The sequence below is a fragment of the Tamandua tetradactyla genome, chromosome 2, assembly GCF_023851605.1.
Source record: "Tamandua tetradactyla isolate mTamTet1 chromosome 2, mTamTet1.pri, whole genome shotgun sequence".
Classification (NCBI taxonomy): Eukaryota; Metazoa; Chordata; class Mammalia; order Pilosa; family Myrmecophagidae; genus Tamandua; species Tamandua tetradactyla.
Window position 1 is genome coordinate 196,025,707 of NC_135328.1, and position 16,909 is coordinate 196,042,615.

A 16,909-nucleotide genomic window follows, 5' to 3' on the forward strand; every position below is an offset into this window, starting at 1 on the left:
CGCTGGGAAACCCCACAGCAGCCCTGCTCCCAGCTCAGGTTGGGCTGTTTTCCTGTTCTAATTAACATCACTGAGAATTAAACTCCACACCCTGGCATGAGTTTGCTCCCCTGAGAACTTTCCAGCTCAAATACTGATTTAATAAGAAACGGTTCCCATCCTCTGAGCCAGAGTCGAGGAGGCACAAACCAGAGATAGAAGCTGTAATTACCAGCTGATTATGCAGTGTGAGTTATTAAAAGATAAAATAAAATGAAAACCAACATTTCCCGAATAAAAAACAATTAATAACACTTGCAGTTATTTCCACTCTCTTTAAAGGGACATGAGCATTTTTATCCTTTACTCCTTCCCCATTCCTTTACTTCTACTTATTTATTCAGGTTTCTTGCATGACAGAGGCACAGAGTGAGTGCAGAAGTGAGAATTGAACTTATAGACAAGGTGCCTTCCTCTTGGGCTCAATAAGGAAGGGTACATGGCACCTCAAGGAAGATGCATACAGACAAGTGCAGCCATACCTTAGGATGCAGCCAAGGGTGCCATGTACAAGTGGCTAAGTGGGAAGACAATGAGGAGGACTAACTCTGATTGAGGGGAGACTCTACAGAGCTGATATTTAGGTTGAGACCTGAAGGAGCTGGTTACCTGATTAGTGGGGGGAGAGCACTCAAGGAGCAGGCACAGCATGTGCAAAGGCCCTGAGGTGAGTGTGTATTAAAGAACTAAAGGACAGAAGGGCCAGAGAGTATGGTATGGAGAGGAAGGGGTGTGAGGAGGGGGATGGGGCAGAAGCCAGATCCCATGGGGCCTCATGGCCTTGGAGAGTAGGCCTGGGGTTGACTCATGATTTCCTGGATGGACCCTGAAGAGTTTTAAGCAAGCTAGGGACCTGAAGTGATTCCTTCTTCAAAGACACCTCCAGCTCCTCTGTGGTGGCCAGGGTGGGAATGGAGTCTCAGTGAGGGGTCCAGGCAGGAGCCGATGGTGGCTTGGACCAGAGCAGTATCAAGGGCAGTAGAGAAGTGGGCAGATCTGAAGGCACTTTGTTGGTAGAAATGACCCACCTTAGTGATGCATGTGGATGAAGTGGGGTACTTGTCAAAACGACTTCAGGTTTCTGGCTGAGGAGCTGGATGGATGGAGCTTCACATTCCAGAATAGAGAGGGCAGGATGAGGAGCAGGCTAGATGCTCAGAGCAGGAGGCTCAGTGCAAGCGGGTGGCATGTGGGAGTCCAGGGAGAAAGGGGCAGGAGGCAGCAGGCATGCAGTAGGGAGTGCAGGGCAGAGCCAGGCTGGAGACCTCGTGTGTGATGTGTCAGTGGGAGAGGGTGGCCATGGGCCAGGAGCCTGGGCCCTCCTGGGGAGAGGGATGGCAGGGCTGGAGCAGGGGCCAGGAGACTTTCCTCCCCCATTCTGCTGTCCATTTGTGGACTGAAGTTACAGACTGGAAGAGACTGGCTGCCCCCCAAGCCGTGGTGGGCCTGCACTGGAGGGAGGGCTTGGGACTGCTGTGGCTTGTCTCCCGGGTTTTCTTTGTCCCCCTGCCTTGTTGACCATCAGCCCATGGATGGCTGACCAAGCCAGAGCTCTGGCTCCTGCTCCTGACTCTCAGGCCAGGCCAGGGTGGATTTGCATCACTGCACCTGAACATCTGGCAGGTACCTCGAGGGGAGCCCAGAGGACGGGAGCAGCAGACACTTACCCCTGTCCGCTCGGGCTAGATTTCTTGGCCTCTTCCCCAATCTGCCCACATCCCCCAGAGCCAAAACCACCCCCAACCTCTCCTGTGCACACTATTTCTTGGACTTCATGTGCTTTTCCTCCTGGGGAGGGAAAGGGCCCCTGTCTACTAATTTCATTTGATTTGTTATATTTGTTTATATATTTTTAAATTTTCAAATATGAATATCCTCCCTCCTTCAATGACTAGAAATGTCTCTGCCCAGAACTTTTAGAAGAGAAAACCTTGTATACAGAAAGGCTAAGAGTAGGTTTAATTTTACAGCCAACCTGGCAAAGTGCCCCCCACCGTCCATCTGTCCATCAGTTCCCTCGCTCAGGCACAAACACTCACAGTGTGTGGCATGGGCTCGGACCTGCACTGACACATGCCAAGACATCCAGCCTGGCCCTTGTCCTGTGGAGTCCGCAGTCCACAGAACTGTTGTGTGTGTGTGTGTGTGTGTGTGTGTGTGTGTGTGTGTGTGTGTGTGTGTGTGTGTGTGTGTGTGTGTGTCATGGGATGGGGCAGCGGCAGATGTGAGAGCTGGTGATTGATTATAGTACAGTGTGTTCAGTGTCCTCCATTCATTCACTCTTCATTCAACAAGTATATCAATCACCTGCTGGGTGCAGACACCATTCTATGCAGGGCAATACAGCTGTGAACAAGTCAAAAAACTACAGTAGCTAAGGGTTTAATATCCAGAACAAATTCAGAATACATAAAGAACTCCTACAACTCAATAACGAAAAGCAAACAACCCAATGAAAAAATGGGCAAAAGATTTAAACAGACATTTCTCCAAAGAAGAAACACAAGTGGTCAACAAGTACATGAAAAAGTGCTCAACACTGGGCAGGCCATGGTGGCTCAGGAGGCAGAGTTCTCGTGCCATGCCACAGACCCGGGTTCAGTTCCTGGTGCCTGTCCATGCAAAAAAACCTGCTCAACATCATTAGCCATTAGAGAAATGCAAATTAAAACCACAATGAGCTACCACTTCACACCCACTGGGAGGTTACTCTTTTGAAATAGGGAAATTAACACGTGTTGGTGAGCATATGGAGAAATGGGAACCTTAGGGCATTGTTGGTGGAATATAAAGTGATGCAGCTACTGTAGAAAACAGTTTGGCAGTTTCTCAGAAAGTTAAACACAGAATAACCAGATTACCTGGAAATTTAACACATAGGTATATACAGAAAAGAATTGAAAGCAGGGACTCTGCAGGTATTTGTACACCAATGCTCATTGTAGCATTATTCACAACAAAAAGGTGGAGGCAACCCAAAGGCCCTCTACAGACGAATAGATCAACAGTACAGGGAATATCCATTCAATAGAATACACTCAGCCTTAAAAAGAAATGAAGTTCTGGAACACGCTGCAACATGGATGAACCTCGAAGACATCATGTTGGGTGAAAAAAGTCTGACATTAAACGACAAATATGATTTCTCTTCTATGAAATGTTTAGAACAAGCAAATTCACAGATAAAGAAAGCAGAATACTGGTTACAGAGGTGGGAGGATAAAAACAGACTGGAAACAGTGGTGAAAGTTACACAGTATTGTCAATGTTCTTAATGTCTCAGAATTGTCCACTTAAAATGGTAAAAATGATTTTTATGTCATGTACATTTTACGACAATTAAAAATAAATCAAATTTTGAAAAAAAAAAATCCAGCAACTTCTCTGGCTTGAATTGTGGTTTTCAAAAAGATGTCCGGATGTCCTAATGTGACCTGGTAGCTCAGAATGTGACCTTACTTAGAAACAGGGTCATTGTGGATTAAGGCGAGGTCACACTTGAGTGGGGTGAGGTTGCTGTGAAGCCAGTATGACTGGAGTCCTTCCTTATAAGAAGAGAAGAAACAGATGAGACACAAGAGAGAGGAAAGCCATGCAAAGGCAGAGATTGGAGTTATGTGGGCAAGGAATGTGTGTTAGTTAGGGTTCTCTAGAGAAACAGAATCAACAGGGAACACTTGCAAATATAAAATTTATAAAAGTGTCTCACGTGACCACAGGAATACAGAGTCCAAAATCCACAGGGTAGGCTGTGAAGCCGATGACTCTGATGGATGGTCTGGATGAACTCCACAGGAGAGGCTCACCAGCCAAGCAGGAATGGAACCTGTATCCTCTGAGTCCTCCTTAAAAGGCTTTCTGTGATTAGATTTAGCATCACTAATTATAGAAGACACTCCCCTTTGGCTGATTACAAATGGAATCAGCTGTGGATGCAGCTGATGTGATCATGACCTAATCCTATGAAATGTCCTCATTGCAACGGACAGGCCAGCACTTGCCCAATCAGATAAACAGGTAAGACAACTTGGCCAAATTGACACATGTCCCTAACCATGACCATCTACCCCTTGTCAACTTGGCACCTATATATATATCACCTTAAACAATACTTAATTTCCAAATGAAAACAAATAAGCACACATTTTTTTTCTTTTACCTGACAATACTCAACTGTCCTGCATATAACTGGAAACCCATTAAATCTCTCCAGAATAGGGTGCAAATCCTTGGGCAATATTCATTCTTAAACTTGATATCTTACAACTTAAATAGTATAACATGAACAAAACAGCATTACAGTCCTCGTTTCTGTAACTGATCACGTGGTCAAAGTTCATATTTATCACTACCTTCTTCCACTACCCATTCCATGTTCCCTTTACCCTCAGCAAGCACTTCAGCTGGCCGTGGTTCCTTGCCTGGTGGGGTGACCCAAACCTTCATTCCTGAAGTCTCAGAGCCATTAGTAGTCCTGCCTGGATTGTGTTGTTGCAGTTTTCCATTGATTTTAATCACAGGGCATGGTAGTACTAATAGACGCCCTAGGGGATCTCCTATATTCCAAGAAAACTCTTCTTTACCTCCATTATGTAGTTGCAGTCCTACTTCCTTCTGATAGTCAGGGTCAATTACCCCAGACAATAATGTAATCCTCTTCTTGGCTTGTTGATCCAGAGCCATAAGTAGCCCAAAGTGACCAGGTGGCAACCTTAACTTCCAGTTCAGTGGTATCATTGTTGTTTCTCCTGGAGGCAGCACGCCCCGTTTTGGAACTAAAACCTGTAGACAAGCAGAACTCAGGGTAGCAGGGACAAGAAACAAAAATTTTCCTAGTGGATCACTAGGAGTAATAGTGAGTGGCACCACACCCATTTCCACCCCTTGGTTCCTGGACCCATGGATCCTGGCTATGGCAGAAACAGCACCATACAGTGGACGCTGATTCAGAGCATACACAGCTTCCTGGAGAACATTTCCCCAGCCTTTCAAGTTTTTGCCACCTAGTTGGCACCGTAATTGAGTTTTCAAAAGGCCATTCCACCGTTCTATCAATCCAGCTGCTTCTGGATGATGGGGAACATGATAAGACCAGAGAATTCCATGAGCATGTGCCCATTCCCGCACTTCATTTGCTGTGAAGTGTGTTCCTTGATCCGAAGCAATGCTATGTGGAATACCATAACGATGTATAAGGCATTCTGTAAGCCCACGGATGGTAGTTTTGGCAGAAGCATTGCGTGCAGGGAAAGCAAACCCATATCCAAAGTATGTGTCTATTCCAGTTAGAACAAATCTCTGCCCTTTCCGTGAAGGGAGTGGTCCAATGTAATCAACCTGCCACCATGTAGCTGTCTGGTCACCTCGGGGAATGGTGTCATATCAGGAGAGTGTGGATCTCTGCTGCTGGCAGATTGGGCACTCAGCAGTGGCTATAGCCAGGTCAGCCTTGGTGAGTGGAAGTCCATGTTGCTGAGCCCATGCATAACCTCCATCCCTACCACCATGACCACTTTGTTCATGAGCCCATTGGGCAATGACAGGAGTTGCTGGGGAAAGAGGCTGAGTAGTATCCACAGAACGGGTCATCTAATCCACTTGATTATTAAAATCTTCCTGTGCTGAAGTCACCCTCTGGTGTGCATTCACATGGGACACAAATATCTTCATGTTTTTAACCTGCTCAGAAAGGTCTATCCACATACTTCTTCCCCAGACCTCTTTGTCACCAATTTTCCAATTATGGTCTTTCCAAGTTCCTGACCATCCAGCCAAACCATTAGCAACAGCCCATGGGTCAGTATACAAATGCCCCTCGGCCAGTTTTCCTTCCAAGCAAAATGAACAACCAGGTGCACTGCTCAAAGTTCTGCTCACTGGGAGGATTTCCCTTCACCACTGTCCTTCAAGGACACCCCAGAAAGGGGTTGTAATGCTGCAGCTGTCCACTTTCAGGTGGTACCTGCATATCATGCTGAACCATCTGTAAACCAGGCCTGAGTTTTCTCTTCCTCAGTCAATTCACTGTAAGGAACTCCCCAAGAGGCCATAGCTCTGGTCTGGGAAAGAGAAGGTAATGTGGCAGGAGTGGAAACCATGGGCATTTGTGCCACTTCTTCATGTAACTTACTTGTGCCTTCAGGACCCGCTCTGGCTCTATCTCGTATATGCCATTTCCATTTTACAATAAAGTGCAGCTGTGCACGCCCAACTTTATGGCTTGGTGGGTCAGACAACATCCAACTCATGATAGGCAACTCGGGTCTCATGGTAACTTGGTGGTCCATGGTTAAGTGTTCAGTCTCTACTAAGGCCCAGTAGCAGGCCAAAAGCTATTTCTCAAAAGGAGAGTAGTTATCTGCAGCAGATGGTAAGGCTTTGCTCCAAAATCCTAAGGGTCTGCATTGTGATTCTCCTATAGGGGCCTGCCAAAGGCTCCAGACAGCATCTCTATTTGCCACTGACACTTCCAGCACCATTGGATCTGCTGGATCATACGGCCCAAGTGGCAGAGCAGCTTGCCCAGCAGCCTGGACCTGTCTCAGAGCCTCCTCTTGTTCAGGTCCCCACTCAAAATTAGCAGCTTTTCTGGTCACTCGATAAATGGGCTGGAGTAGCACACCCAAATGAGAAATATGTTGTTGCCAAAATCCAAAAAGACCAACTAGGCATTGTGCCTCTTTTTTGGTTGTGGGAGCGGCCAGATGCAGCAATTTATCCTTCACCTTAGAAGGGATATCTCGACATGCCCCACACCACTGGACACCTAGAAATTTTACTGAGGTGGAAGGCCCCTGTATTTTTGTTGGATTTATCTCCCATCCTCTGACATGCAAATGCCTTACCAGTAAATCTAGAGTAGTTGCTACTTCTTACTCACTAGGTCCAATCAACATGATATCATCAATATAATGGACCAGTGTGATGTCTTGTGGGAGGCAGAAACAATCAAGTTCTCTGCGAACAAGATTATGACATAGGGCTGGAGAGTTGATATACCCCTGAGGTAGGACAGTGAAAGTATATTGCTGACCTTGCCAGCTGAAAGCAAACTGATTCTGGTGGTCCTTACTAATAGCTATTCAGAAAAAAGCATTTGCCAGATCAATAGCTGCATACCAGGTACCAGGGGATGTATTGATTTGCTCAAGCAATGATACTACATCTGGAACAGCAGCTGCAATTGGAGTTACCACCTGGTTGAGCTTACGATAATCCACTGTCATTCTCCAAGACCCATCTGTTTTCTGCACAGGCCAAATAGGAGAGTTGAACTGGGATGTGGTGGGAATCACCACCCCTGCATCTTTCAAGTCCTTAAGAGTGGCAGTAATCTCTGCAATCCCTCCAGGAATACGGTATTGCTTCTGATTTACTATTTTGCTTGGTAGGGGCAGTTCTAGTGGCTTCCACTTGGCCTTTCCCACCATAACAGCCCTCACTGCACAAGTTAGAGAGCCAATGTGGGGATTCTGCCAGTTGTTCAGTATGTCTATGCCAATTATACATTCCAGAACTGGGGAAATAACTACAGGATGGGTCCAGGGGCCCATTGGACCCACTGTGAGATGGACCTGAGCTAAAACTCCATTGATCACCTGGCCTCCATAAGTCCCCACTCTGACTGGTGGTCCAAAGTGACATGTTGGGTCCCCTGGAATTAATGTCACTTCTGAACCAGTGTCTAATAATCCCTGAAATATCTGATCATTTCCTTTTCCCCAATGCACAGTTACCCTGGTAAAAGGCCGTCAGTCTCCTTGGGGAAGACTTAGAGGAAGGTTAACAGTATAAATTTGTGGCAGTGTAACAGGTTTCTCCCCCAAAGGGACCTGGCTTCCCCTTCATTCAAGGGGCTCTGGGTCTGTAAACTGTCTCAAGTCTGGAAATTGATTAAGGGGCCATGACTCTGTGTTTTTGTAATTCAGGTTAGACTTCTGTTCACTTGACCTAGAACTCTTTTGTTTATACAGCTCCAACAAGAATTTAGTAGACTGCCCTTCTATTGTATTTCTAGGTACCCCATGATTTACTAGCCAATGCCACAAATCTCTGCATGTCATATAATTTTGACGCCTCCTTTGAGTTCGCTGTCTATTATAATAGCCACGTCTACTCTGTCTTTGGTGAATAAGTGCTGCCACCTGGCTTCTGCCAACTCGGGATCCTGTCATCCCCATTGTGTTTAAGGATTCCAGCTTAGTGACAGCAGTTCCTACAGTAATATCTGACCTACAGAGAAGCGCAACCACAGAGCTCTTTAGGGATGATGGTGCTAGTCTCACAAATTTATCTCTCACTGTTCTGGTAAAAGGTGCATTCTCTGGACATTCCTGGGGTGTAAGAGCAGGCTTTGCATGATAAATCCACTCTAACATCCCAATCTCTCTAAGCCTCTGGATCCCCTCATCTACATTATACCAGGGCAGTTCTGGCATTTCAACCTCAGGTAATGTTGGCCACCTTTTGATCCATGTTTCAACCAACCACCCAAACAAGCTGTTAACACCTTTTCTAACCACTCGAGCTATAACATTGAATGCAGAATCTCTGCTTAGTGGGCCCATATCAATAAATTCAGCCTGATCCAGCCTTATATTCCTCCCACCATTATTCCACTCTCTTAAAATCCATTTCCACACGTATTCCCCTGATTTCTGTCTATATAAATTGGAAAACTCACACAGTTCTTTTGGAGTATAACGTACCTCCTCATGTGTGATACTTTGTAGCTCACCTTTAGGGGCCTGTTGGGACTTTAGTCTAGTCATAAGTCTGGAAGAAATGAGGGGTGGTGGGGGTGGGTCATGAAAAGAATTAGAAATATCTTCCAAGCCATTTGCTTCAGGGCTTTCATTTGCAGTTTCATCTGGTGAAACAGGATTAATAACTCTAGGGCTAATCCCTTCAGGAGGAGGTTGGGTGGCCAATTCCTCAAGGCAGGCTGGAGGTGGGGCGGCTATGTCCTCAGGGCAGACTATTACAGGGTTATCTAGAGAAGGCTCAGCATGGTCTAGGGTTTCAACCTCACCCCCAACATCATTATCAATCCATATGTCACCATCCCATTTTTCAGGGCCCCACTCCTTTCCAATCAATGCCCTCACTTTAATATCAAACACCATGCAAGACTGAGATTTCAGTTTATGTTGTAAAGTTGCTACTCTAACAAAAAGATTCTGAGTCTGATTTTCAGAGATCTCAAGTCTACGGCTACAGGAAATAAGATTTTCCTTCAGGATACTCATAGAAACCTCTACATCTTTCAGACGGCACTTAAGCTTCTCATTTGAAGCCTTAAGCCCATCCCTTTCACCGCTTAATGTAGCCAGTGTATCTAACAACAACCAGCCAATATCTCTATAACTCTTATTTCTACAAAACTCTGTGAAGGTGTCAAAAACATTATCCCCCAGAGTCTGGCTTCGTACAAGTGAAGCATTAGGAGAATCGAATGATGATATTTTGACTATCTCCTTTGCCAACTCAGTCCATGGATTGGGAGTGTCATTCTGATTATGGGAATCAGAGTCCTTAGTGTCTCTGAGTCCAGTCAGAGTAGGAAACCATTCATAAAAACCCATTTTTAAGATTCTGTTTCTTAAGAACCACTCCTGGTACCAAGATGTATTAGTTAGGGTTCTCTAGAGAAACAGAATCAACAGGGAACACTTGCAAATATAAAATTTATAAAAGTGTCTCAAGTGACCACAGGAACGCAGAGTCCAAAATCCATAGGGCAAGCTGTGAAACTGACGACTCCAACGGATGGTCCGGATGAACTCCGCAGGAGAGGCTCACCAGCCGAAGCAGGAATGGAATCTGTCTCCTCTGAGTCCTCCTTAAAAGGCTTCCAGTGATTAGATTTAGCATCACTAATTGTAGAAGATACTCCCCTTTGGCTGATTACAAATGGTATCAGCTGTGGATACAGCTGACGTGATCATGACCTAATCCTATGAAATGTCCTCATTGCAACAGACAGGCCAGCACTTGCCCAATCAGATAAACAGGCACCACAACTTGGCCAAATTGACACATGTCCCTAACCATGACAGAATGCCAAGGACTGGCAGCCACCGCCAGAAGCCAGGAGAGTGGCATGGAGGGGATTCAACATCAGAGACCTCAGAGGGAGATGGCCCTGCCAATACCTTGACTTCCGACTTCTAACTTTCAGAATCATGACAGAATAAATCTCTGTTGTTTTATGCCACTCAGTTTGTGGTGCTTTGTTATGACAGGTCTAGCAAACTAAGAAAGCAACAATAAAAATGTCTGTTCCACGGAGTTCACAGTTTAGTGGGGAAACTGGTGATAAATAAGCATGCATGTAGCCTTCTGTCAGTTCTTGGTATGTACTATGAAGGAAAGGCAGCCATCAAGGAGTGGAGGAATGGGGCAGGGCACTATTGATTCAGAAGGACTGAGGAGGTGCCCTGTGGTGCTAACATTTGGACAGACTTGAAGAAAGTGAGGGCATGAGTCATGCAAATGTCTAATGCTTCTAGGAGAGGATGCAGCAAGTGCAAAGGCTCTGAGGTGGGATTGTGCCTGACATGCTGGAGGAAAAGTGATGACTGAGAAATTCCATGGTCTGCCTAACTGAGGCAGCACAGGGAGATTTTGGAGCAAAAAGAAAGTTCTACCCCTATCTGGCAATGATGGGAGAGTATTCAGGGAGAGCTCTCTGGAAGAGGCCACACTTATTCTGAGAATCCAAGACTGAGTAGGAGTTAGCTACCTAAGGAATGTGCAGAAAAGCATTTTTAACAGAAGGAACAGCAAAAGCACAGGCCACAGAGGCATGAGAGAAACTGGGTGATGGCTGCAGGGTAGGGGTAGGGAGGGGGCAGAAGATGGAGGCTGGGGCCAGGATGTGAGGGTAGGAGTTTCCATGATGGTCTTCAAACGTAACAGGCTAGCTCCCACTTCAGGACCTTTGCACTTACTGTTCTGTTTTCTAGAAAACTCTTCCCCAGATAACCCCATGGCACACTCCCTTGAGCCTTTAGGTCTCTGCTCAAGCATCACCTTCTCCCTGAAGCCTGTCCTGCTTTACTGTTTGTAATCGAGCTCTGCCAGTGATTATTAACCCAGGTCCCTACTATATATTTTTCCTTAGCACTTCCCTAAATTGCATTTGTGTACATCCCACCTCTTTATTGGCTGCCTCTCCCAAATAGAAATTAAGTCTCCAGAGGACAGAGATTACAACCTGTGGTATTCTCTTCTGTATTGCCAGCACCTAGAATCTTGTCTCAGACGTAATAGTGTTTCAATGAATATATATTGAATGAATGGCTGAATGCATGAACAATTGAGCAGCTTTAAAAGTCATGCCATGGGCGGGCCGCGGTGGCTCAGCGGGCAAAGTGCTTGCCTGCTATGCCGGAGGACCTCGGTTCGATTCCCGGCCCCAGCCCATGTAACAAAAAACGGAGAAACAGAATACAATAAAACAAGAAAATGTTTAAAAAAATGTTTCCCTTTCTTCCTTCCTTCCTTCCTTCTATCCTTCCTTCCTTCTCTCTGTCTTTCCTTTAAAAAAAAAAAAAAAAAAAAAAAAAAAAAAAAAAAAAGTCATGCCAAATGGCTTGGACTTTACCCTTAGGGCAGAGGGAAGCCATCTCAGACCTTTGAGCAAGGGAGTGCCAGGGTCTGATTTGGAAGATCTTCTGCCCAAGTTGAAGGACAGTAGAGATTGGGAGGCCAGAGGGGCAGGGAGACGCTGAAAGGGAATGGAATATGGAGACACCAAGAGATCTCAGTACATGCTCAACTGTGGGGTGCATGAAAGGAGGGTTGCAGGACAACTGTCCAGGTTGCTGATATTGGGGGCCGATTGGGAAGACAGTGCAGGCTTAAGAGGACAGAGGGGTTCTGCATCAGACAGGCTATACTAGAGGGACCTGTAGATATCCTGACTCACACAATGGGTCTTGGTGGGAACGAGTAGGATGAGTCTAAACATGGGAAGGCACCATGAGTGAATGGTGAATGGTGGGACCAAGGGCTTCTCTGCAGAAGGCTGGTGGAAGTATAAGTGAGTAATGGACCAGGGCAAGGGAAGTTTGGCTCATGATGTGGCTGTGGTGTGAGCCTTAGATCTGGCTTCTGACCTTGCAGAGCCATCAAACTAGGGTGTGGGAAACCCAAAGCTCTGAGTATAGGGGAACCATGACATGAGGGAGGAAGTCAGACAGAACACAAGAGTGGGGTTCTATGGAGGGTGTCCATGGCTGAGCCCCAAGCACCATGACCAGCCAGGGCAAGTCCATTTCCTCTGTCCTAACCACTTGCAGCTGACCCTTTGCCATATACAAGGGACTTGGGGTCAGGGAACATTTCCCCACAGGGTTCTCATACCCTTCTTAGCTAGCAGCCCATGTCTTCAGCAAGATGGACCCCAGTGCTCCCACTGTCCCTGTCCCCCTGAGAAGGGAATGATCCAGTCTGGCCCCACAGCTGCACCCTGGCCCTGTCTTCCTCTTTGGTTGCTTTATGTTTTATTTTCTGCTGCGTATTTCCTTGGCTTTCAGTGAGACTCTGCTCAGAGGCTCCAAGGCTCCCATGTCACAAGCTCTCAGAATAAATGTTATGCCATCCTTTTTCCTAGAGCTAGCCTGGCCACAAAAGCTGATCCCTGAAGAACTGAGACTAACAGCCCGGATGAGAATGGGAGGAGCAGCTTCCTCACTTTGCTCAGTATCAGCCAGAGGAGGGGGCAGGGAAGTGTTTGCTCAGGACGGCACTATGAGCTGGGGGTGGCATAGGTTCTTCCTCAAGGCCCAAGCTTTGAGTTGGACAGAGGTGGTTCCTGTCCTGTCCCAAACTGTGTGTCTCAGGGAGGACCGCTGTCCCTCTCTGAACCTGTTTCCCATCTGTAATAGGAGTGCTGAGCGTGTGGTGGACACGCAGAGTAGGGCTCTGTGCATTGTGGGAGCTCCATCGGCGGCAGCCCCTTGTAAGATTGTGCTTACAACTGACATGAGGTGCTGCAGGCCCCGCAGTTCCCGGGCTTGTGAGCCTTTCACAGCCACTCTTGGGCTCTGACACAGTGTGACTCTCAGATGCTGGGGGTCACTGGAATGGTCACTGGTCCCATTTCAGATGAGGGAACAGAGAGGGGAAGAGTCACAACAGGTGAGGAAGTGGCCAGGTTGCTGAGGCCTGGTGGCTGCTGAGTGCTGAGCAGGGCTGGACCCGGCAGTCCGGCCCCACAGCCACGCCCCGGCCCTGCCACACCTGCTCCCTGACCCCACCCCGTAAGGGGCATTCACCCTGCTTTATGCACTGGCCCCCCAGGGCCGCACAGCCACTTGCAGGTTCAGACTCTGCACCCCACTTTACAGAAGAGGAAACCGGGCCTCAGAGGGTGGGGCCAGGGTTTGGGTGAGGCCAGAGCTGGGGCAGGATTAGAACCCAGGTCTGCTGCCTCTCAGGATCGTCCCAGGAGAGGACACCAGAATGAAAGGGGAGGGACAAAAGCAGGGTCCAGGACGGGAGGGAGGCAGGGCCGAGAGCCCAGGGAGGAGTCAGGCCTGGCCAGCAGCCCTGTCGGTGCCAGAACTCCCACCGGGCCCTGTACAGGGTCCGTCCACCCCTCTAGCCCCCAAAAGCCCACCCACCTGGGGCACAGGCCTGACTCTGGGCCTCGGGAGTCCTGTTCAAACACGTCAGAATCCTTAGAATTGTTCTAACATCTTGAGGACAAGGCATTCAGTCTCGCAGGCTGAGAAAATGCTGACGTATCTGCCTCCCTGTCCTAAAGCCTCTTGATTTTTACCAGAAACTGGAGGAGGAAAGGGACAGGGGCCTGTGGGTTTGTAACCAGCGCCCCCACATCACCTGGCTGTGGATCCCCAGCCGCTCCGTCTGCCCAGGCCTGGCTCTCAGGACCTCGCCCTCCCACGCCCTGTCAAGGACAAGGCCACGTTTCCTCCGGGGGGTCAGCCAGCCCAGCTCTGCCTTCCAGTGGCAGGAGTCAGGACTGGATGGGCTCAGCCCCAGCCTGAGAGCCCTGGTTACCATGGAAACAGGGTGGCTGGGGAAGGCTGGCCCTGGGGTTCAGGCCCCTCAGCCCGGGCTCCGGCATCCAGAGAGGGGTCTTCATGAGCCCTCGGCCCCTCCATCGCTCACTTCCCCACAGTGCAGGAGGAGGGACCCTGGCCCACTTCAGGACCCCCAGGACAGATCACTTGGGAGCAGCCTTCAGCTACCACCCACAGGCCTCACCAGCAAAGCTGAGAAGGGAAAGGCTGGGATCTGTACTTCGGGGTTTTGAAACTGGCTACTGGGCAGCAAACTGACGCTGCTGGAGGAACACAGGATTTTACACTTATAAAGGCTCTTGGAGGTCTTAGGCTCAATGTGTCCATTTTCTGGATGGAGGCGCTGAGGCCTTGTGGTGGGGACAGTGCTGCAGCATTAATCCCTTCCTTTCCTGCAGGTGATACATTGGAGCCCCTGAACCCGGCCAGCCTGTAAGGTCCTTGGCTCTCTCCTGCCTCTCTCCCATACTGCTGGTGACACTGAGTAGAACCATGTCCCATCTGACCTGCTGGCCCACAGGACACAAGGTCCAGTTCCATTACCTAGAAGTTTTTCCCATGTAATGGAGGCTGGCACTAGATCCTCAAATCCAGAGCTCATGTCTGTAGCCCTGCTCCGTTCAAGTTCTGCTGTTCTTACCTGGGTCCTATGCAGTCTCTGAACTGCTGAATGCCCAGGTTGCCTTGGACACCATGCCAAGGGCACAGTTCTCCTTCTGCCCTCTATCATCCTTCCTTCTTGATGTTAGAACTTCTGTCTTTCTTTGGGAACCATCCTTCCTAGCTCTCCCTTCCTTGCTTAGTTAATGTGATTTTGTTGGACTGGCCCAGGCACAGTCAGCCAGGGCATTCTGTCCCTCATCGGCGATGTGCACACATCCCAAGCTGAGTCAAGGACCCATTCCTGAGATCTTCGCTGCAATGGTGAGAAAAAGGGTCTCTAGGTCTTCTGTGGGAAGTTGGTGGGTAGGGACTAAAATTGAAGTGCCACCACATGGAGGCGCTAGCCTGAAAAGGAAGCCAACCAGAAGACGGCAGAGCTGGGAGATGGGGTTTGAGTCTTTAAGGCATCAACTGAGCACCTGGATCAAGCTGCAACTGAAGCTTTTCCTACCTCTGGAGTTTTCAGTTCCATGAGCCAATCAAGTGGGAATCTCTCTCTCTCTCTCTCCCTCTCTCTCTTTTTCTCCTTCCTTCCCTCCCTCCCCCTTTTTACTTAGCCAACAGGAGTTGAGCTGCAAGTGCTAAGTTTCAATATTTGTTAGGAGTCCTGACTAATACTCATAGTGTATTCCAGTTTGTACATCTCCCCAGGAGGAAATGAGCCAGGCAGTTAGGGAACAGAGGACCTAGAGTGCCTGGTCCGTGTGGTCACTGCACCGTCCTTCCTACAGTGGCCTGTAAAGAAACACGTACACTCCTTGGGCTTTGGACCTGAACCCCACATTAAACCCTAGCTAGGAAGCTGGGCTATCTATACCTTATAAAGCTGGGAGGACCTCATGTGCCCAGACTAGGCAGGGAGTCCATCCCAAAGGCCTTCCCCCTAAAAGCCAATCTAGGTGCATCAGTAATTATCACCTGGGGGTCTTGGGATTGCCTTGCTCTGCATCCAAGGAAGCTATCTTTCCCAGGCCCCTTAGCCCTCTGGCCTCCTGATAGGTTAAGTGGAAGATTGGAGGTGGGAGACATGAGAAACCAGGCTGTTTTGCTCCCTCTCGCTCAGCATCAGACGACATTTTCAGGATCAACTGCATCTCCTCTGAGATTCCAGCTCCTGCTGTACAGCTCCTCCCACTGTGTTTCCAGCATGCGGTTTGGCCCCTGCCTTGGCTCCAGCTTCTACCTCACGGTGCCAGCTTCAGGACACCTTATCTCTGTGTTCTTCCATCCTAGAAGTGATATCTGCTTTCTGTGAATTTTAAGTTCTGAACAGCCATCTCATGTTTGGCTTTTCAGCTCTTCCATCACATACATAACCAATTCCCTACATTGAATTGCTTTGTGCAGATCTTTAGAGTGGTTTCTGTTCTCCTGAAGAACGCTGTCTGATATAAGCCTGGAGGTCAAAGGGAGCCTTGAGTGAGCCCTCCTGCTTCTTTCTTCTCTGACTTTGCTATTGGGTGTGCAAAGCCGGCTTCCCCTCCTCCCTGAAGGCTAGTTGGAGAGGAGGGATGGGAGGGAAAGAGCTGGTCCAGCCACCCATCACCTTCCATGTGGTGACCCAGTCCATTAGGGGCCACAACCCAATCAGTGCCCTGCCTCCGACCAATCATATGTACCTCCTCCTTCGTTGGAAGTGTGCCAGAGGTGGTACAGCTTGGGGTGAAGGTGAGAAGCAACCCCCACTACCAACAATAAAGAGTCAGAATGTGATCATTGCTGTATCAGTGATTTAAACACAGCAAGGGAAACACCAAGCAGAAGGACATTAATTTTACCTGGTAGGTGAAGGAAACCATAAGAGCTCTACTTTCTACCACTGCCTTGAAGGTGATATTTCAATTGGATTTGGGATGGGGTGGGAAGAGCAGAAATTCAAGAGAAGTTTCAGGAATACTGAGAGGTCAGATACGTCTAAGAGAAAGGGGAGAGTGCATAAGGTTAGATTTAGGAAAAGAGGACTCCGGTGGAATAGCAGGGTTGGTTGGAATAGAGACAGAAGATCTGATGTCTGGAGAGGGACAGAGGTAAAGCTGCCAGTCCATCAGAGGGCCCAGGGCTGGTGCAAGAGCACCGTGGATGGGGGCAGGGATTCAGAGAATGACTCTTTGAATCCGATTACTAATAAACCTTAGACTAGTAGAATAACAAAA